This window comes from Marmota flaviventris, chromosome 4, assembly GCF_047511675.1.
Source record: "Marmota flaviventris isolate mMarFla1 chromosome 4, mMarFla1.hap1, whole genome shotgun sequence".
Classification (NCBI taxonomy): Eukaryota; Metazoa; Chordata; class Mammalia; order Rodentia; family Sciuridae; genus Marmota; species Marmota flaviventris.
The window spans coordinates 106,119,353-106,143,335 of NC_092501.1; the positions used below are offsets into that span (position 1 = coordinate 106,119,353).

The following is a 23,983-nucleotide window of genomic DNA, read 5'->3' on the forward strand; positions in this document are numbered from 1 at the left end:
TACTCACAGCTGCTTGTTCTTCAAGTACATTTTAACAAGCCATTTTGTAGAGTAATGAGCTCCTTGCAATTCACTGTCTGACCCTCTCTCCAGCAGCAGTGGCATCCTCTGGTTGCTTGTTAGAAAGTGCAGGATATCAGGTTCCACCCAGATCCTCTGAATTAGACTCTGCATTTTGACAGGGTCTACAGGTGATTCTACTGCTCTAGGGCAATTTTGGACTCTGCGGTGAATTAAAAAATATTGGGAATATCTTAGCCCTGCCTGAGCTTGCTTGTAATGGCAATTAGCTAAAAGCACATGAACTGGCAATTAACAAAAGTCAGAAATATTTCTGCACCAAGCCTGCAGTATCCACAAAAAAGTTATAAGTGTTGGAAGGAAGGAGCAATCACAGCCAATTAGGTCCACCAGGGAAGATTTCAAGCCTGTTGCCTTCTAGTTATTTCATTCTCTTAACCTCCAAACTTGCCATAGGCTCCTGTAGCTCTAGGGGGCAGTGTGTCACAGTAAAAGGCAGATTGCATCAATACCCCAGTGTTCTTCTTAATAGCCCCGTGACCTTGGAAAATCAAGTAATAATCCCCCTGAACCTGAGTTTTTTGACAAATAGAAAACTCACAGGATTGTTGTAAGGATTAAAAGGTAAAATAATAGTAATGCTTAATATATTAGGTACTCAGTTTTTGCCGGTGTTTGTATTCCCCTTGTCTAATTCACAATTACAAAGAAGAGAGCTGTACTGTTTTTGAACCTCAAGGAGTTTGCTATAACATTCTCTTGTAAGTGTGACTTATAAGCATAGTTTCTTCATTTGGGAGGTAAAAATGTGAGATGGATCTTGAATAATAACTATATTGTCACAAATGTAATCAACAATGATGATAATTGAAGTTGATATTCCAGATGTGATATTGTTACAAATGAAAATCACCATAGTCCCTGGAAACTGATATGTAGCTCTCAACTTCCCATAGATTTTTTTGAAAATCAATATTATTAGGGAAATCAGAACACGTTGGCATTCTCCAAACAGGGAGAGCAGCCTCCCTTACTGTGTGCACACACACATACAGACTTAAAACAAAAAAAACACAAGAAATACTGGCAAATGCAATAACATGGAAGACATTAAGTGAAATAAGCCAGCAGTCATGGAAGTACAAATACAGAATGACTCCACTTATATGTAGAATCTAACGTAGTCAAGCACAGAATCAGAAGGCAGAATGAATGCTGACTGCCAGAAGCTAGAAGTGCGGGTGGGAAGAAAATGGGAAATTGCTGTTAAATAGATAAAAATGTTAATTATTTAGGATGAATGAGTTCTAGACAACTGCTGTACAACATTGTGATTACAGTTAGCAATATATTATATTGTACACTTAAAATTTGGTTAAGAGGGTACGTCTCTTCAGTGTTTTTACCAAAAGATTAATTAATTAATTAAAAATAAAAGGAGAAAAAATAACTTTGAGTGAGATTTTTTTAAACAGCAATTTTCTTAGCATGCTCAAACTTTAATACTCTTAGAATTTCCACTAATGTGGCAGTATCCTTAAATTTTGAAGTGTTTTCCTATTCTAATTCTCTTTAAGAAGTAAGACATCTTGCATACTTGCTATTTCCTGCCCATCAGATCCAGCAATCACAATATCTTATGAAAAAGTGTGTTGTTTTATGGGTCATTGAGGTGACCAAGACCCTTGCAAATCACATGAAAAGAAGGAAAGTTGTCATTCCCCTAGGGTAAGATATCAGGGCAATGCGAACACATTCTGACTTTCTTAAAATGTTGACTTTTAAAAAATGTAATGGGAAGTTGATAACTGTATATTGAATTCCAGGGACTGTGTTGATTTTCTTCTGTAAAAATAATCTGGAATATCAACTTCAATTATCATCATTGCCTGATTACATTGATAATAATGTAGTTATCATTGGGGGCAGTGGCATACACCTATAATCCCAGTGGTTTGGGAGGCTGAGGCAGGAGGATCTCGAGTTCAAAGCCAGCCTCAGCAAAAGCAAGGTGCTAAACAACTCAGTGAGATCCTGTCTCTAAATAAAATATAAAATAGGGCTGGGAATGTGGCTTAGTGGTCAAATGCCCCTGAGTTCAATCCTCAGTACCAAAAAAATTTAAAAAATTAAAAATCCACCTGGTGGTGACACATGTCTCTTATTCCAGCTGTTTAGGAAGCTGAGGCAGGAGGATCACAAGTTCAAAGCCAACCTGAGCTATTTAGTGAGGCCCTAAGCAACTCAGTGAGACCCTGTTTCAAAATAAAAATTAAAGAGGGCTGGCGATGTGACTCAGTGGTTAAGCCCCTCTGAGTTCAATCCCTAGTACCAAGAAAAAAAATAAATCTGGCAGTTTCATTACCAAATGAATAAATGAATTTGATATAACTGAATCTCTGATTTTTCATATTTTAAGTTTATAATGTAGCATTGATATCTGAAATTTTTCATGAATGCTGTATTTGGTTTTGGGTTTTCTACTGGAATCCATTGATCCAATGACAATACCAGGATATGGTCTGGGCAAGTATGCAATTTATTACCTGGCTTTTGAAAAGTTTTTCTGTCTTGTGCATATGGCAGTATTTTAGGGTAATGAAGTACTTGCTTCAGTTCATCCTAGTGTTTAGTAACTCCTGGAATATTTTGGAACTCTCCATTTTCTAACATCAAATATCTGGGGAAAACATGGATAAATATTCCCAGTACAGAACTGTAGCCATTTTACAGAATTCTTCCTTAAAAGAACCCAGAATCAATGAAGTAGCTCTGAATTTCTAATAAATAAGGAAACGTGAGGAGAGAGCGTAACAAAACATGGTAACTAAACTCTTATTTCTACACAAAATGTCTAAACATTTCCAAGTCAATAGACCAAATAACAAGAGGACTGTCTATCTCTTACATACTGGTCACTCATCATCAACTTATTACCTCCAATGGTATATATCCACTGATTGCCACTCCGTTCTTTTTTGTGTGTAAGCAGTGTGATAGTAGCTAATTTAAGTTTTGGGAGAAATATGGTCTCTGTCATGTTATTGTGGAAAGGAAGCAGACATAGACAATATAAAATGAAATGGGTATGAATGTGATCTAATAAACTTCATTTTTATTTTTAATTGATGTAGTAACTATACTCGCTGATGGGGTATAGTGTGACAATTTGGTACATGTATACAATGCGTATTGATAAAAAAGCATTAAAATTTTATTTACACAAAATTTTGACAGTGTTGATTGTTTACAGTGACACAAGTCTCCATATTGTCTTTGGTAAAATATTGCCATTGATATCAAATAACTCGATTCAATTAAGTCATCAGAATCTAAGTTTACTGATCATAGATATTTCAAAGAATACTACTGGTCTCCTTGTCAGTGAATTTCTTAATGGTGAAAGAAGCCTTCTCTAGACCACCTAGTAATTATGGTCAAACAGATTGGCCACAATAGATTAATTATACCATTCCCATAGACACTAGTATTTTTGTTTCTTGCTCTAAAGTATGCCCAGGAAATGTTGCCATTGCAGATGCTAGGACTCCTTATATTAACCCACAAAAGATGACAGAGCCACGCCTCTCGGTGCTGGAGCCACAGCAATTCATTTCACCCAGTTCACTTTAATCTGACACCCTGTGAATCTTTTTCTACAGGTGCTCCCCAGTAGGTACCTGTTTATACAAATTAGCACCATATCATGCAATTGGTTTTATGTGTGGTATGTATTCCCAGCACATTTTACAGACAATGTTTTTTTTTTTTTTTTCCTTCATACTATGAGTGTTGTAAGCCTGTGGGGAGGGCAAGGATAAAGCATTGTGGGCAGGTCCTAAGGAAAAATGGCATTATGTTGCAAAGCATCTATTCTTGGTCAAACCCTGCTGAAAGATTTGAAGAAATTTGATGCAAGAGTAGGTTAATTTCCTCTGAAGAGGATATGCTGCTGCCCTGCAATCAAGGGGGTCTAAGAGAAAGGGCTCAAGTTTCTTGCTTTTACCTTATGTGCCTACAATTGTCCCCAAGTCCCATAGAGCCACCTCTACCCAACCAGGGATCATTCAGATCATAACTGATTCAATAAGCTTGTACATTAAACTGGCATTATGATTTATATCACAATTAGATTTGGGGTCTGTTCCTTCCATATGTTTGTCCTGTTTTCATTAGGAATAAAGGATTCTTTTAGCCCATGGAAGCATTTTTGTTCTTCTGTGCTTTGAGTTTGGAATCCTGGGCTCTAAAATTTTCATTCATTATTCCTTTGTAAGTTCTCAAGTCCAACTCATGGTCCGTATGAATTCTATTGTTGCTGAAACAATATATTTTAACCACCCGAATCCTTGTCTTCCACTAGCTCCTTATGTCATGTCCTTACTCTGGTTATTTTGAATAAAAATGATGTCTAAGCGCTGAAATTCTAGTGTTCTATTTCCTACCTGCCAATATCATCTGTGCATTTTTCAAATATATGAGGCTCTCAAATTCCTAGAGCCACTGCTCTAATCAGAAAGGTCCCTGTATAGCAAAATTCATACTGTTTCAAATGAAGAAATTTAATGATACCATTTACCCAGGCATTGATGGTATTAGAGGAACAAGATAATGATAAGACAACTAGAAAACTGGGAAGCCTTTACCACCTCTAAGCTGAAAGGACAAGAGGAAGAAATGATAAATCTAGAGCTCAGAGTCAACTGGCAACTATAATGTCTGTGTGGGATGGACTGACTCTTGGAGGAATGTGTGTAAATCAAGTACCACATTGGAAGAGAACAGGAAAATAGTAAGTTGCCCTCTTTTTCATTCTTCACTTTCATCAGCCTCTATCTTTCACTGACCACGTGAAAAATGAATCCAGTTAGTAATGAAGGATGGAAATGTTGCAGGGGATGGTATGCTCAGAGATCCAGTTCCTTCCATGGAACACAGCAGGTTATATAAGGTAGTAAAAAAGTTTGATCCAAAGGGCTATGTTGGGAGGTGGCAACAAATAAAACTTTGAAACATGTGAAGTAAGTTTTCTTCCTCAAAAACCTATTGTATATAAATGGTATAAATTAATTCAATGTAAGACTGAATACACACAGGAAAATTAGCAGATGCAATTGCTACTAAAACTGAATTGGTCTACCCACAATAGTTTAATTTTATCTGGAATGATTTACTAATTAATATAGTTAGAAAAATAAAATTCAGTCAAGTTACTAACATTCTAAGAACAGTACACTTTTTTTTTCTTTTCCTCTGCAGCATATTTACATAAGGAAAATACAAAAAAAAGAAAAGAAAAAAAAAGAAATTGCTCTTCTATATTAAATACATGTCTGTCCATAATAATTTATTTAGATAAAGAATTAATTTGACATCTTACTTTGAGAATTGTGTTGTAATGTCTAGAGAGATATAAAGGAAGAACTTTAGTGTAAGAACAGGGAAATCCAAATTTTATCCTTGCTCCAGAATTCCACTAGCAATCTTTAGCCAGTGTTTTTACCTTTAGAAGTAATCAATAGAAATAAGAAAGGCTGGAAGGATTTATGAAGAAGGTAAAATTTCAGTTACAGTTGGAAGTATTGGACAGATGTAGAAAAACCTGTGTTTTTGTATTTTCTGGGATTGCTTCCATTGTTTTTCTTGTTACTGATGATGTATGTTAAAGGGGGAGAAAGAAAATGGTGGTTTTCAATTCTTATTATTGTATCATATTTTTAAGAAATTGTTTTTTTCAGCAAGACTTTTTAATGAAAAATTTGTATAGCTCACATTGCAAATAAAACATTTATTGTACTTCATTTATTGTAAGCAGCAGTTTTTTCCTGTGTTTAAAAAGTACCTTTCCATAGTAACTCTTTAGTTCATTATTTTGAGAATTTTAGACTAAAGATACCTATAACTATGTATGGATATCTGTACACCATTTTATTGTACCTATTTGTACCTGTCTATTTCTATCTGTATATTTTAATTAAGTCATTTATGTAACTTTCAAACACAGGCAAAGAACATTGTTGGCGTTAAAAAGCAGGACTGTAGTCATTAGGTAGAGCAATGGAGGAGGGGAGATAACTTTTTGTAAGCTCCTTTTTCCTTCTCCTTCTCTTTCCCCTCCCCCTCGTCCTTTTTTCTCCCTATCCTTCTCTTTATTTTTTTCTCTTTTCTTAGACCTGGATTATGGTTATGTGGATGCTTTTTTTTGGGGGGGGGGGGGGGGTTACTGGGGATTCAGGGACATTCCAACCACTGAGCCACATCCCCAGCTGTATATTTTCGTATTTTATTTAGAGACAGGGTCTCACTGAGTTGCTTAGCAATGTGGATGCTTTAATTTTGTGATAATTCATCATCATCAACAACAACAACAACAAAATTGCTGTTTGTTGAATAGCTGAAAATTTAAAGAAAAATTGTTTTCTTGAATGTATTTCAAAATTTCTCAAGTTTTGAAGTTTTACCTAGTTCATCTTACCAAAGCAATTGCTATGAGAAAATATTTTTTATTATCATATATGACAAAACAAATAAAGTAATACTTACTTTTCTAAGTGTTTCTGTTTTCCAGAGTTAATTGCCATTTTACTCCTGACTAGTTCATTAGAAGAAGGAAAGTGAGACTCTAGGTTTTTTGATAGGTACTTTTCTTGTGGCCAGAGATACCTTGTGAATAATGAATGAACTAGAATAGGTCAAACATATCATTTCTAGTAAGAATTAAGGAATCTGAAAGAGAATGTGATATTTTAGAATGATACACAGTAAACATTTTCTAAACATTTAAAAGAGTTTACAGTATATGTACATGCACATGTTTTTTCTTTTATTTGTCATCTAAAGAGTAAGTTCATTCCTCTTGAACTTTTATTTGATATAAAGCCTCTACTATAAAGTCCTCGTTTCTGTCATGAAAATATTACTCTAACAATAATCAAATTAAGATTTTTTTAAATTCAGATTTTATTATTAAATCTTAATTTTCACAAAAAATAACTGAAAAAGTTTAGGTTATTGAACCTATCTTAATTATCTTGAGATAACTTTGGTCTTCTTGGATTTTCTATTTCCCCCAAATTAAATTATTTCTAAGAATTTGGAAGTTTGGAAACAGATTTTTTGGGGGGACAATTTGCTTCTGAACATGTTTAGATAGTTTTCACAATTACCACAATAAAATCTTTTTTTTCATAATTATGTTTCATAATATTATTTTTTAGCAACATTCCATGATGATAAAACTAACTGAAGATAATTAGTGTAGCCTTCTAAATTAATGGCGAGTATATGTTCAAGTAAGATTAACCTAGTATTAGTTTTAAAGGTAGAGTGCTTTGATTTTAAAATATTAGGTTCACTGATGGAAAAGGATTTAGTACCTATAGGCTGCAATATATCAAAAACACATTCATAATTTTATCACATTTTGCATTGTGAAAAGTTCCTCTGGGAGTCATCTATTATTCTTCTCTTTCTCTTTTTCGAGAATGTTCCAGCATCTAAATGTAGTTTGTCAATCAGTCTAACCATTGTCAACAATTTTGAGTTTAAAGTTCCTGAAAATATTAAAAACACTTTTAGTTCAAAATAGGGATATCTACAAATTATAAATTTTAAAATTCAGAAGCAGGCCTGGCAGCCCATAAGGCCAGGGTGTGGCCTCCACAGAGGCGGAGCAGCTGGCTCTCCTGGGTGTCCTACATGCTGTTGCAGGGGCGTGCACTGCGCAGGTGTGAGGCACCCAGGCCCAGGACTGTGGGGGCTAGCCTTCTCCGCGGAGGCCACAGTGCTGCTGGCTCTCAAGGCCATGGAGAGCCACGTGAATAACCAAGTGCTGGGAATTGGAAGCTGCTCCACAGGTGTCCACGCTGTGCAGCTAACAGCTCAGAGGGCGAAGCAGGAGCTTCTGCAGTCCCATTTCTTTCCCTAGTCCTGCTGGACCACCCGACCCGCAGTGACCTGGATCTCTACCCAGAGACTGATTTGGCCTTGGATGGAGTTGCTGGAGTGGACGCTGCCCTCACCCTCATCGAGGGCGGTGAAGGCTGCCTGTCACAGGTGATTGCTGGCTGTCCAGTTGCTTCCTAGTGGTCTCCGACTTAAGGGAAGATTCAAAGAACCATGGGAAAGAGAATTCCTACAGGGAGTTCCTATCTAGGCAGACCCTAAGGCCTGCATCCCGTGAACAGAGCTGTGACCCAGAAGTTTGGGGATGAGGTCGACCTTTGGATCACTGTCAACAGACAGATCCTTCAGTGACAGGTGGTGGGAATTTTATTTGGTACTGGAAGTTTGACCTGGTGCACAAACGAAGTGAACACGGCCATCAGAATGAACCCAGATGTGGGGTCTACTTGGGAATGCAGCACGGCCTGTTGAGCACCCGGGAGAAGCTTTTGTCCTGTTGCTGCAGGAGCAGTGAGCTCACCTGTCTCCTGCTGAGCCAGGGCAGCCGGCCTCTCCTGGAGCCTTTGCCTTAACCTGTCTGTACCAGGGTGGTCCGCTCTCTGCGCGGGAGGCAGGTAGGGGCAGTTAAGTCCAGTCTTCTTAAGTGTTGTTATTATGTCATTTAAAATTTTTTTCGACTTTTTAAGTTGGTGCATTATAGTTGTACATAATGATGGGATTTGTTGTTACAAATTCGCATATGCACACAATATGACAATAAAATTTGACCAATATCACTTCCCAGCACTAACCCTCTCCCGCCTCCCTGGTCCCTTGTATCTACTGATTTCCCTTTGATTTTCATGAGATTTTCCCCCACCACACACACCACATACACCTTTCGTTTCCTTTTTTTTTTTCTCTCTAGCTTCCATATATGAGAGAAAACATATGACCCTGACTTTCTGAGTTTGACTTTCTTCTTTTCTGCTACTCTGTTTTGTTTGTAGGTAGTTTTAATTGCAATGCCCCACAATATCTAGTGACGTTTTAATCCTGTTTATAGGAGTGGAGCAGTGTGGCGTGTGGTGACCAGGATTGTGAATTGTCAGAAGAACATGATGCTTCCCTGAGGGTTAGGGGTTTGTTCAGACCCTGTTGTTGAATTACTTAACCAGAATACTGCCAGTGGACAGTTGTGAAATGTCAAGTCCTTGTTTTTTTATAAGTGATTTTCTTTTTGTTAAAATTTTTAATGTTCTTTATTATTACTTGCATGGTTTGGTGTCAGAAGCTGTCACCTCTTATGTTGTTTGAAGGTTGAAATAAAACAGTGTGGTGTCCCCCTCACCCCCCACAAATTAAATAACAGAAACAAATGCATGATTTGTTTTGTAGGATTGTTTTTTATACGTATAATTTTTTCAAGGAACATGTTGCACCATATTGACATGTATGTAATACATATAATTACATTTTCACACCCAGCGTTTCTTTGAAAATAAACTTAAAACTTATATTAAAAAGTGTATTAAAATATATACCTATTTATTTCCATGAGCATCATATCAGGAGTTTTTTAAAAGTGATACTCCATTTTATAGACACATGGAGAGCTAGAACCAACTGATATATTGAGAATACATAAACAACTTCTTTGGTTTGTAAATCAAATTTCTTTATTTATTTTTCTATTCCACCCTTTTGTATGTGTGTGTGTATGTGTATGTGTGTGTACACGAGTTTCAATACTCTGATAAAAAGCCTTACTTAAAATTCCAATTATCTTATAAAATAAAATTGTATCCAGAAGAACATTAATGACTATATTCATTTTTCTTCATTCTAAGTAACAGTACCTGCTGCTTGAACTTCATGTATTATAATATTTCCTGTATCTAACCTCTCTTTTGGAACTTATTAAAAGATATAAAAATTAGTGTGTTTAACATAACTAAGCATTTATTTTGAATACGGTTTGTCGTTTGATATTGATATGTAAAGATGATGTTTTTGTTACTTAATGTTACACTGCAAAGTGGCCTATTATTTATTTAAATTTCTTTTTTCTCTTTATTTTAGGTCACTTTTTAAACTTTAATATTTTTATAATAATGACTTTATGGCTTTCAATTAAAATATGTGCCTCACATAAAGTATTTAAGTATTTTATTTTTAAATATTTTTTTTAATTGTAGATGGATACAATACCTTTATTTTATTTTTATTGTGGTGCTGAGGATCGAACCCAGTGCCTTCCAGATGTGAGTTGAGCACCCTACCACTGAGCTACAAAATATTAAGCATTTTAAACAAAACATTGTGAAGCCCAAAATATTAAGCATTTTAAATAAAAAGTTCTGAAGCCCAAAATATTAAGCATTTTAAACTAAACATTCTGAAGCAATACATTATCTGAAATGCTTACTATATCGCTAGGCTAAAACAGTCAACACATCTTTCACTATTTTCAGGTTGCTGCCCAAGATGATATAAATATGGGTTATTCCTTTGATATTCGAGAAATGTTCTTTCAAATAATATATATATTTTTGAAAACAAAATATAACATCACTCAGGGAAACAAAAAACTGCTTGTAAATTTATTTTGTAATTTTAGATTAATGTTAATAGGAAATATTGTTAATGAGATAATTTTTATTTACTACAAATAGGAAATATTGTTAAAGACTTTATATTTTCAAAACTTTTTAGGTCTTATTTGTCAAATTAATAAGATATTTGATTTGATATTTGATAGAGGGAAGTGAAATATTAAAGATTAGCTTAAAAATCATGAGTGTTAGGATGTGGAAATTCATTTTTAAATCCCATCTTGAAACAAAGGTCAAAGAGAATAAAGCCTACCCACATTTGAGATCAGGAAATGATTTATGAGGAACTGTATGAGAGAAAATCAAGTTAAACCTATATAACCATTTATCAGACAGATTGGATGACCTTGAAGAAAATTAACTTAGTCTCAGATATAATATGGATAGGATCAAAGCATGAGAACTTTTAGGAAAAAAAAATCTAGGAGAAAAGTTGAATTTAGGGGAAAAAAGTTTTGGAGTCTAGTTTCTAGCTCTCCAATCTTTTATTCTTTTAAATTACTTTCAAAATTTTTAGAAAAGGCTCAAGTGTATTTAGATTACATAAAAGAAGATTCTATCTTGACAGTGGTTAACAGTTTGGCCCTCAATAAATTCTATCAAATAGTATATACTCTTATTTCTAGATTCTCACTAAGCTCTAAAATTGTAAGATTCTGTTTTTTCACTATTTGTTTTAATATTGCCTCTACCATGTCTTGGATGATTTAAAGATAAAGGATAGTAGATTATTTTCTTGATAACGTTTCCCAGATTATGAAATTTTTAGTGAAGTGTGTAAATTTCTGCCTTAGGTATTTCAATATTTTATGGTAACAAACATAAGCATCTGGATACAGCCTTTGTCTCAAACCCCCTATAAAAATTAATTTGGAGTCATTCTGACAGACTGTAGTTTCTTGAATTTTAGATCCTGTTCATGTGTTCTGGGGTACTGTATCAAAAATATCTGGGACTCTTTTGGGGCAATTTTTGTCTCTTATTAACCTACAATCCTGACTCCATTTTCTGTAGGGATGTGAGAGCAAATGATATATTCTTTCTAGTTTTAAAAATGTACCTTGCAGACATTTTGTGACTTTCTGATTAATGTGTACATGAATTCTGCTGTTCTTGCTACATATGCCTGAACCTGACTCTCAAAATAAATGCTGAGAAATGACCATATCATGGGGTTGGAATGTGTTTTCTTATCTAACAATTATAGGTTCACTTTTTATTCACATCATACTGACAAGAACTTCCAAAAAAACATGCTTTTTAAATTCATCACAATTAGTTGTGATTCATTATCATTTGTTATTGTATATTTTTGGTTTTGGTTCCTAATATTGTACTTAGGATTTTTAGAATATGTTTAGGAAGAGAGAATAGCCTATACTTTTGCTTATACTGGATATTTTCACTAAACATAATGTCCATCAAGTTCATCCATACTGCCTCGAATTATAAGATTTCATTTTTTTATGGCTGAACAGTATTCTATTGTTTACATATAACACATTTCCTTTAACACATTGTAACATTTCCTTGTTAATTGATTTTAGAATAAATTTTAATAACTTTTTGTGACTTTTCAGATTGACTAATATGCTAAAAAATACAAAAATCCTATCTTAACATCTTTTTTACAAAACAAAAATTTATAATTTTCAATTCATTTATTTCTTCTCCCGTCAAATCATTTGACCTGAATTAGATTGTTTGGAATTGTTTCATTAGGTTTGTATAAAAAAAACTCTTGAAAATAAATTCAGCTGGACTTTTTTCCTAAAATTTTCTAAAAAATCTACATATTATACTTGATGATTAGTAGTACTTTGTATAAACACAGTCTTGTGTGTCTGTGATTTACAGGACCTCATTAACCAGCCTTTGACTAACACCTCAAAGTGATTTGGACTCCAGTAGCTCTGAAGAATTCTATCAAGCTGTTCATCATGCTGAGCAAACCTTCCGAAAGACAGTAAGTTACTTGAAGCAGAAGCAACTAACTCTGTAATGTTATCCTGATTCCTGGGAACTGAAAGATACCTGCACACAGGTATGTTAGTCTCTCTTTATTGGGAATATGCATTCATATGTTTAAATGTGATAGACTGATTTGAAGATTGCAGAATATTTTATCATTACAGGAATAAGGATGGACATTTCTAAGATATCTTGTAATTTTTGTTGTTTTTATTTATTTTTTGGGAACAGTTACAATGCCTTTTTTTATACTGAACCATCTTTTTTAGGAAATAAAACAAATATAAAGATTTAATGATATATAATTGATGATAACTTTAGAGGAAAATATTACTTTTTGTAACTGATAATCATACTAAATGAAAATATCATTTAAGAAATATGCCTAAAATGAGGTATGTTATTCTCAAAAAATTTAAAAAGTCAGGTTATTGTGTGTGTGTACACACACACACACACACACACATATATATATATATGATTTTAACTCGGTAATTGAAGGTTGATGTCAAAATTCATATTGACAACTTTATTTTGCATTTATTAAATTTAGCTTCTAGGATACCCCATGTTATTAAAGTCTAATGTGTTTGAAGGCTACTACTTCTCAATATTCTTAAAAAAATTACTGTTGATAATTCCAAGTTTACTTTAGGAAATCCATTAAATTGGATGGTGATTTTGTATATAACTTTTCTAATTCTTTTTAGTTTTAAGTGAAAAACGAAATTCTGGTTACTTTAAAGAGCAATTCAGTCAAATCTTCATATCTGTTTTTGCCAACCAACCATGGATCATAAATTTTATTTTAAATTGCATCTTTATTGAACGTTTACAGAATGTTTTCCTTGTCATTATTCCATAAACAATACAGAGTGTTTACATTGTATTAGGAATTATAAATAATCTATTAATGTATTAAATACCTGGGAGGATATGCATAGGTTATATGAAAATACTACAAAATTTTATATAAAGTAATTGAGCACCCTTGGAGATTTGTGCCCTTAAAGTTCCTGGAACTAATCCCCTGTAGATACTGAGGCATGACTATACATGTGCAAAAAGTTTTAGATTATCTGTATGTATGTCACATTTTATAATAATAAATCAATAGAAACTATAAATTATCCAAGTAGGAAAATGTTTTCAATATTCTCCTCCCTATATTTTAAAAATTAAATGGTTTTATTTGTATTTTATATAAACATCTGTATTTATTTATATCTATGGCTATATATGTTTCTCTGTAACTAAAGTTATATATAACTAGATACACAAACACACACACATACCTATGTATGGACTATTAAAAAGGTTTTGAAAAATATGGCTATATTTCTACTATGACTATATTTCTACCATCTAGAAATATCTGGTAAAGATCATAACATTGAATAAATAATCTAGGTCATGTAGGGTCCAGTATTCTTCTATATTATTCATATTTATTTAAAAAATATTATTGTAAAGCTGAATTAATTATTAGTAATTACTGTTGAAAGAACTATTCAATGATGTAATATGTGTCAAGATGTACATTATCCTGGGCTAGGGTTGTAGCTCAGTAGTAGAGTGCTTGCCTGGCACTTGTGAGGCAGGTGGGTTTGATCCTCAGCACCACATATAAATAAATAAATAAAATTTTAAAATACATTATTCTGAACTAGCATTAAGATAAAATTCTATTACATACTTCAGAGTAAGATTTATTCCTTATATAACTAAATTTACTTCTTTTAACTCATAAATTTATTAAATATTTATATATGTACATATGTATGTTTAAGTAGACAAGTGACATATAATCAGCTCAAAAGTATAACACATACATGCTTATTTTAAAAGAAAAGAGCAGTGGAATATAATTTATATTATCTAGTCATCTTTTATTAGTCATAAGTTAACATTTTCTTTCTCATTTGAAACATTTTTAAGGAATACATTATGCAGTTCTCCTATATTCATAATATTCTACATTGTTTTCAAGATAGATTTAGGCACACTAACATTTTAAAGTTTATTTGGACAGATATCAATACATTAATCAGAGCCTCACCAAAAGAGCTAGAAGGAAAACTTTCATAAGGTGTTCCTGGAAACAAGAAAGTATTAGATTGGTTAGGAAGGACTAGTGGCCTAGTTAGAGATTAGTTGGAAAATTCTAAGCTATTCCAACTTGGGCTTTGCATGTATAGAAATCTGGAATGCCGGAGCTATCTCAACCTAATGGTTTAATGTCTTCCCAACTAATATTTTAGAAAACATTATGGTTTAAAATTATAGCGATATATTATAAACTATTTGCATCTTTATAATTATAGGTTAAATTAATACTAATAAATATGTGAAAGTATCTGTGGGAAACCTAAAAAATGGCTTTGAAAAACTGTAGGTATATTGTACTGCCTTGTTTATATACTTGCACAATGAAAAATTGTAATTGATGTAAAACTAGCTATTGGCTTAAAGCAAATAATTATCACATGAGTAGGAAACAAACAAATGGATTTAAAACTTTCTCCTTCTTTTTGATTAATATAGCTGAGTGTTATCTTAGGGCAAATTACTTATAGTATGTAATCATTAGCACTGGGAAATGTGTTTTTGAAATATAATAATTTTAAATAATGTAAAAATAAGTAATTTGTCTTTTTAAAATTTTACTTATTTTTAAATTTTAATTTGATATATACGACAGCAGAATGCATTACAATTCATATTACACACATAGAGCACAATTTTTCACATCTCTGGTTGTACACAAAGTAGAGTCACGCCATTTGTGCCTTCATACATGTACTTAGGGTAATGATGTCCATCTCATTCCACCGTCTTTCCTACTCCCATGTTCCCTCCCTTCTCTCCCTCCCCTTAGCCCTATCTCGAGTTCATCTAATCCTCCTATGCCCCCCGAACCCCATTATGAATCAGCATCCTTAAATCAGAAAAAACATTCAGCATTTGTTTTTTTGGGGATTGGCTAACTTCACTTAGCATTATATTCTCCAACTCCATCCGTTTATCTGCATGTACCATATTTTATTCTCTTTTAATTATGAATAACATTCCACTGTGTATCTATACCACATTTTCTTTATCCATTCATCTATTGAATGGCACCTAGGTTGCATCCATAGTTACCTATTATGAATTGAGCTACTATGACCATTGATGTGACTGGGTCACTGTAGTATGCTGATTTTAAGTCCTTTGGGTATAGACTGAAGAGTGGGATAGCTGGGTGAAATGGTGTTTCCATTCCAAGTTTTCTAAGGAGTCTCCATACTGCTTTCCATATTGGTTGCACCAATTTGTAGTCCCACCAGCAATATATGAGTGTGCCTTTCCCCCCACATCCTCGCCAACACTTATTGTTGTTTGTATTCTTGATATTCTTGATAGTTGCCTTTCTGACTGGAGTGATATGAAATCTCTAGTTTTGATTTCCATTGAACATTTTTTCATATATTTGTTGATTGATTGTGTATCTTCTTTTGAGAAATGTCTGTTCAGTTCCTTGGCTAAGATTTTTGAGTTCTTTATATATTCTAGAGATTAGTGCTCTATCTGTAGTGCTCTCATTCTGTAGGCTCTCTATTCACCTCACTGTTTCTTTTGCTGAGAAGAAACTTTTTAGTTTGAATCCATCTCATTTATTGATTTTTTATTTTAATTTTTGTGCTATAGGAGTCTTATTAAGGAAGTCAAGGCCTAATCTGAGTAATTTGTCTTATGGTCCACTGTTCTTTCAGGAAAGATATCAAAAGCTAATATAAGCAATCACTAAATATTCATTTGTAAAAATCATATTTAATTTATATATATATCACATCATTCAAAATTTACAAATAAATCTTTTTCAAGTTAAAAAATTATCCGAATTTAGGATTCCCCATTATAAAATACTTTATTTGAATGCTGGCTATGTTATATATGAGTTTCTAAATTTATGTATGTCACAATTATTAATCCATTTATAAAATGTCATGTCTCTGTTGATATATTAATTTACTGCTAGTATTGTTTTTAAATAGAATAATAATCAGGTTAGGTAAAAGAAAGTAAATTAGAAAATAAATGTGTTGGTTAACCTATTATTCTTTCAGAATAATAATTAGGTTAGGTAATACATTAATACATTTTTGGAAGTAAAACACCCAAAGTTCTGAATTCACTTTTGTTCTCAGCCCTCACAAAAATCTTAAGATAAATATAGATTTCTCACAAATTGCCCGTCATAATTGATTATCAACAAGTGAACCAAAATATTTGCATGTAAACATCTGAATACCAAACAGAGTGGATTTTTTAAATAGATAGGCTACCTGTAATGAGGCATGACAGATGAAAATTAGAAAGATAAAATCAACATTAACTTTGACATACTTGAATTTTTAATAGTAGGACAATTATGGGATTTTCAGTGTCTTTTCTGATATAATACACAGGTAAGTATTGAAATATGTAGGTTCAGCTTGTTAAATTTTTATCCCACTTTAACCATTATTAAAAGTAATTGTGTTGAGTAGATATAAGTGGAAAAATATTATAGCTAACATATTCTGAGTTGGAAATAATGTTATTTACAATGTTTATAGAAAATTTGGAAGGATGTACATGTTAATTCTGGAGAATAGGGCCCATATAGCAGGATAAAGGATGGGTTTGCCCTTTGTTTTAAGGAGTTGAAAAAGATATGTATAAATATATATTAGTTGAACTCTTTCAAATAATCATGAACTAAATTTACGATCAAATATAATGATTATGATCAAATATAATCATTAATAAAATACTATTATGATCAATTATGATCAAATTATATTTGCTAATTTTATGGTCGAATTATATTTGATGATGACAAGAAGAATACTATTCTACAGACAGAAATATTGGATCTTTCAAGATGTGTTGTATTCTATTTTCATCCTTTTACATATTTGATAATCATATAATTTCAAAAATATATTTATTATTTTAGTATGCTTTTGTTCATAAGAAAACTTTCCATGTATTACTAGAAAAGAAATTGTGCCTTAGATTAAACAATTTGACCTTCTTTCATAGAGAATAAAATCATACTCGGAATTTGAATCAAGTCTACATGGGCTCCAAAATTCAGTCCTTAATTATTCTGCTATACTATGAAAAGAAGTATGAAAAAAGATACTTTTGCTTCAAAAACAGGACTTCTCAGGTATCTGAGTTAAAAAAAAAAGAAAAGAAAAAAACAGAAAAAGACTTTTTCTTCATGGTGCTTTGGCTTCCTTACAAGTCTTAGTGTTAATGGTACTTAGTAATTTATTTTCAGAAGGCTAAAATGGGAGAATTTTAATTCTTTTATTTTTTGAGAGGTAAAACTCATTTTTTTAAATTAAAGAATAAGAAAAACCTTATTGTTCAAAAATATTAGAATCATTTGGAAAAAACAATGAATCCTACTTCACGTGTACACTACCACAGTCCATTCTATTTCCTTTACCAAGAAATAGTTATCTGATCTGTTATATAAAAGTTTGTTTATGTTTTCAATGAAAAAAATTTTAAGTAGAATCTTAATGCTATTTTTTACCAGGTGAAAAGATGAAAAAAATGTCATTTGATTTTGCTTTAAAAACAAAACAAAACAAGAACTCATTAGTATAAAAGATACTTGGGAGAGCCTGAAGGACAATTTTAAGTCAGGAATATATGCAAAATCAGAAAATAAGAACACACAATATAGTCAGTATAGTATTTGAAAAAATTCCCTTTAAGAATAACCATAGTATAATAACAAGTCCATAGTACAATAACCAGTATAGCATTGTTGTAGGGACAAATGAGGCAAGGCACCGAAGATAGCAGGAAACAGTTTTATTTGGCTGCAGCCAGGCTCAGAGGGCACAGCTTTTGCTGTAATCAATCAATCCCCTGAACCCCGAGTTCAGGGACTTTCAGAATTTTAAACCCAGCATGTAAGGGGAGGGGATCAGAAGTTCACAGTTTGCAAAAGTTCACATGAAAGCAGCTTTTTCTCTCACTGTTCTGGGCAAGTTAACTCTTCAAGGACAACACCTGAGAAGGGGAGAGCTTCTTCTCCCCTTTCTTTCCTCCCGCTGCCAGCTGTTACCATGGGCCCATTTGTAACTTATCTTAAAAATGTAGACATCTCTGTGAAGCCCAGCTCAAGGCCAGAGGCCTTGTTTGCACATTTATTTAAAGTACTATACTGGATATGTTTGTGAAAAACTAGTAAGGGGGTGTCAAGCCCCTGGAGTGCTGGTATCTTCTTGGCCAGTGGCCAAGTAAACAGGGTGACATGAAAATAGGAAGTTTATATACATTGAACTCGTTTGCAGAGACTCTTGCTGACAGTCCTAAAATCAGCCATGATGAAGAGGCTTTTCTGTGGAGAAAGGGGGTGCCACGTCAGCATGATATGCTGAAAATATGACATTTTACTGGTCACCAAATTAATGACCTGTCATAATATTAATGGAGAGGAAAAGTGACAAGTTCATGTTTTGGTTTAAGCACAATAAACCCTAGACCTCAACAGATATTGTAAGAAAATTAGAGATTTATTTCTAAAAAGCCATAAATAATTTTAGATATATTTGTTAAGCTTCTCTATATTTTATCTACCTACTTATTTTTAAAATTAAATTATTTTAATCTTTTAAGTGAGACAGTAAACATAAAAATTATACAATTATTGGGGCACCATGTGATTGATGTTTTAATATATGTATGACTGTGTAATATTTAAGTTAACATATCTCCTTTCTCTGTTGTGAAAACATTTAAAATATTTCGCTTTACCTTTTTGAGATTTCTCTGTACAGTCATCCTGTGGTGCAATAGCATATCAGAACTTCTTATTCCTGTCTAAATATAACTTAGTACGCATTGATTAATATTTCCTCACCTTATATATTAGTGTTCCTTAAATGCACCAATATAATATAGACTAATATAACTGAGATGATGCATTTAGTAGCTCTTAAGCCATATTAAATGCAGTAAAAAGAAATTACTTTCATAAGTAACTTAGATATTAATACCCAGGAACAGACAAATAGTATTGCTTCTCTGTGCTGATGGAATGTTTCTGATAAAAAAGAAATAACTAATTTCTTCCATTTTATTAACTCTAACAACCATGTAAATCTCTCATTTAGCTTTATACTTGTAATAGCTTTGTACCTGAGGAAAATAAATGGATTAGCGTTTTAGTCATCTTTGTGTCATTGTGACCCAAAGACCCAATAAGAACAGTTTAAAGGAGGAAAAATTTATTTTGGCTTACAGTCTCAGAGGTTTCAGTCCGTGGTCAACCACTCCATAGCTCTGGGCCCAGAATGAGGCAGAACATCATAGTGGTAGAATGTGGCAGTGGAAATCAGCTCAGGACATAGCAATCAGGACGAGAGAAAGAGAGAGAGAGAGAGAGAGAGAGAGAGAGAGAGAGAGAGAGAGAGATATCTGTTGAAAGCCACAGCCGAAGGGGCCCCAGCAAACTTCCAGCTGCCAGCAAACTTCCAGCTGCCGGCTGATGATTGGCTCACAGCGGCCCCAGCAACATCTAGCTGATTGGCTCCTCTGCGGTGATGCTCATTGGGCTGTTTCCCTGCCCTTTCAGACCATGGAGCTGCTCATTGGGGGACTTTTTTGGCTCCGCCCACGTGACCCAGCCAATCGGCCTCAAGAGCAGGAGGATTGTGGGAGGTGGGGAGAAGCGTGTGTGGGAGAGAGAGGCTTGTGGAAAGCCGGTGGTGGCAGTTGAGGCTCTGAGGGTTTTTCCTGAGAGGCTGTTTTGTTTGGCGTGTGTGGTTCTAAAAATAAAGTTAGTTTCTTTTGACAAGTGGCTCCTGATTGTGCACAGCCAGACTGCGGCATTTGGTGGCTCGCACGGGGAGCGACTGAGGGTAAGTGAAACTGCTCGCCCCTGAGGGCAGGGCGAGAGGATGGGTAGCCATTTTAAGATTCCTCTTTTATTTTGCTTCACTTTTGTTTTAAGTTGCCTGTCCCTGGAGATGAGTGAGATGGAAGAAAAACCGCTCACATCTGAGGAAAAACTATTTACGTCTGAGGAACAGATAGGGAGAAAGGACGGATGCACATGTCAGGAGGATAGAAAGGCTATAATGACTTTTTGTTGTTCCCTTTTTATTTCATTCTGTCTCGGTTTTGTTTGGCATCATCTTGTTGGGTTGTATTATAGTAGAAATACGGGATCAGAAATTAGTAAAAAACAAACTGAAAGAGTGTTAAGTAAATTGTTAGAGGAAGGAGGCATCTCAGTAAAATCAAGAACAATCAGGGCATATGTTGATACAATACAAAAATGTAGCCCATGGCTTTTTAAGGAGGAGTTGTTAAATATATCACAATGGAACCATCATGGTGAAGATTTAAAAAGAATAGAAAAGAAAAGCCCAGGGACTCTGCCAGTTGGCACATTGCCATTGTGGACGTTCATATCTTGTTTGCTTAGTCCAAAGCCTTCAGTTCAGACAATGGTAGAGGAAGAAGAAGACATAATGATTCAAGTAAAAGAGAAGGTCTCTCAAGTTAGTCAGACAGAGGAAAAGATTCAAGTAAAAGAGAAGGCCTCTCAAGCTAGTCAGACAGAGAAAGAAAGTGTAAAACAGAAAAAGCCATCAGGGGGAAAGTTACAACAGGAGACTGCTACTAACACCTTTCTATCACCAGAGGACGTAAGTGTCCAACTAACAAGGCCACCTCCATATGCTGGGAGGTCCCCAACCCCCGCAGTTGATAGTTGGGATCCTGAGACAAGATCTCAAATATTAACATGCCCTGTATTTGAGGCAGGAGGGCAGCGATTTTACCAAGTTTTAAATTTCAAAACAGTGAAGCAGCTAAAAGAGGCTGTAACAACCTATGGTCCTCAAGCACCCTTCACTGTAAGCATGGTCGAATCCATTAACAACTTGAACATGATGCCAACAGATTGGTCTAATATGTGTAAAGCTGTGCTAAATGGAGGACAATACCTGTTATGGAAGGTTGCCAATGAGGAATTTTGCAAGGAGACGGCTAGGCGAAATGCAGCAGCTGGTTATCCTCAGAGAAATCTAGATATGTTGTTAGGAAAGGGACCTTATGAGGATCAGCAGCAACAAATTGCATATGATCCTGGTGTATATGCACAAATTGCTGTAGATGCAATTAAGGCATGGAAGACTTTACAAGGACATGGAGGTTTACAAGGTCAATTATCTAAGGTAATACAAGGAGCTAATGAACCTTATGCTGAATTTGTAGATAGGCTTATTCAAACAGCTACCAGAGTTTTTGGGAATACAGAACAAGCAATGCCATTACTAAAACACCTGGCTTATGAGCAAGCGAATCATTGGTGCAGAGATATCATTAGACCATGGAAACATGAAGATTTAAACACATATATTAAATTATGTAGAGACATTAATGAACAAGAGCAAGTCGTGGCAGCTGCAGTAAAACAGGCTTTAGATGCCAGAGACATTAATGAACAAGGGCAAATTGTGGCAGCTGCAGTAAAACAGGCTTTAGATGCCAGGCCAAGAACATGCTACAATTGTGAACAAACAGGACATTTTAAAAGGAATTGCCCCATTGGAGGAGGGTTTAACAAAACTAGGTATCAAAGGAGTAGAATACCAGGTATTTGCCCACGATGCCGTAGAGGGAGACATTGGGCTAATGAATGCCGTTCTCAAACCACCGTAGAGGGTACTCCATTATCAAAAAACTAACAAGGACCAGGTGTTTATTCACGATATCGTGGAGAAAGGCATCGGGCTCCATTGCCAAAAAATGGACAGGGGGGCCCAATGCTCCGGGGCCCAAAACCACAAATATATGGAGCACTGGAGGAACCCAGCAACCCCATCAGGGTAGTGCCCAGGACACATTGTCCATCAGATCCCTCATCAGACAAACCAGAGGGAGCGCAAGGTTGGACATCTGCGCCTCCGCCAGAGCAGTACTAACTCCAGAGATGGGAGTTCAAATCATTCTCACAGGGGTGAAAGGACCTCTTCCCAAAGGAACAGTAGGCTTATTATTGGGACGCAGCTCTTCTACTCTAAAAGGACTTATGATAAGTCCTGGGGTAATTGATCCCGATTATGAAGGTGAAATAAAAATTACAGCCAGTTCTCCAAAGGGTATATCAGTAATTTCACCAGGAGATAGAATAGCACAGTTACTAATAATACCCAGCCTACATGATAAATTTTCCAGTAGTACTGTAGAAAGAGGTTCCAAGGGATTAGGCTCCACAGGTGTAGATTGGGCTATGCTTTCTTTAAATTTAGATTCTCGCCCCATGCTAAAACTAAATATTCAAGGACATGAATTTAATGGGCTACTGGATACAGGTGCAGACCTTAGCATCATCTCTCGTCAAGAATGGCCAAAACATTGGCCATTACAACAAGCCACTCAAACGCTTCAAGGCCTAGGAGTGGCAACTAATCCCCATAGAAGTGCAATGGTATTAGATTGGAAGGATCCTGAAGGATGTGAAGGAACTATACAGCCATATGTATTGGATCATCTTCCCGTAAATTTATGGGGACGAGATGTCCTAGATCAATTAGGTTTGACATTAACAAATAACATCAACCAAAATGCACCCACTATTATGACTAGACAAGGTTTTAGGAAAGGAAAAAGATTAGAAAAACAAGAACAAGGTATAGCAGCACCAATACAAATAGATCAAGGAACAGACAGACATGGGTTGGAGTTTCAGAAAGGGCCACTGAGACAATAAAAATTACTTGGAAATCAGAAAGACCAGTATGGGTTCCTCAGTGGCCCCTGACTAAAGAAAAGATACAAGCAGCCCATGACCTGGTCAAACAACAATTAGCAGAAGGACATATACAACCTTCTGTATCTCCCCATAATACTCCCATTTTTGTCATCAAAAAGAAATCTGGTAAATGGAGATTATTGCAAGATTTAAGAGCCATTAATAATGAGATGGTTATTATGGGACCTGCTCAATCAGGGATTCCTCAGTTGTCTGCTTTGCCAAAAACCTGGTATGTTTTAGTTATAGATATTAAAGATTGTTTTTTTTCAATTCCAATTCATCCTGAGGATAGTCCACGTTTTGCATTTACTATCCCTGCACTGAATCATGAAGGTCCTGCTCAGAGATATGAATGGAAAGTACTCCCTCAAGGGATGGCTAACAGCCCAACTATGTGTCAAATTTATGTTAACAAAGTAATCCAGCCACTTAGAAATCAAAATCCTGAACTACAAATATTTCACTATATGGATGATGTATTATTAGCACACAAAGATAAAAACACATTGCTAGAATGTTATGCCACACTTACAAACTTATTAAAAAATATAATCTAGAGATAGCAATAGATAAAGTACAATTAAATTTTCCAATTAATTATTTAGGAATTCTATTATCCTCAACCATGGTCCGTCCACCAAAAATTCAAATACGAGTAGATCAACTCAAATCA

General features: G+C 34.5%; 1 pseudogene; it reads left to right on the top strand.

The window, feature by feature from the left end:
* The first annotated feature begins 7,825 nt into the window (after nt 1-7,825).
* Nucleotides 7,826-8,397, top strand: LOC139705513 (ribose-5-phosphate isomerase pseudogene; annotated as a pseudogene).
* The last annotated feature ends 15,586 nt before the right edge of the window (nt 8,398-23,983 follow it).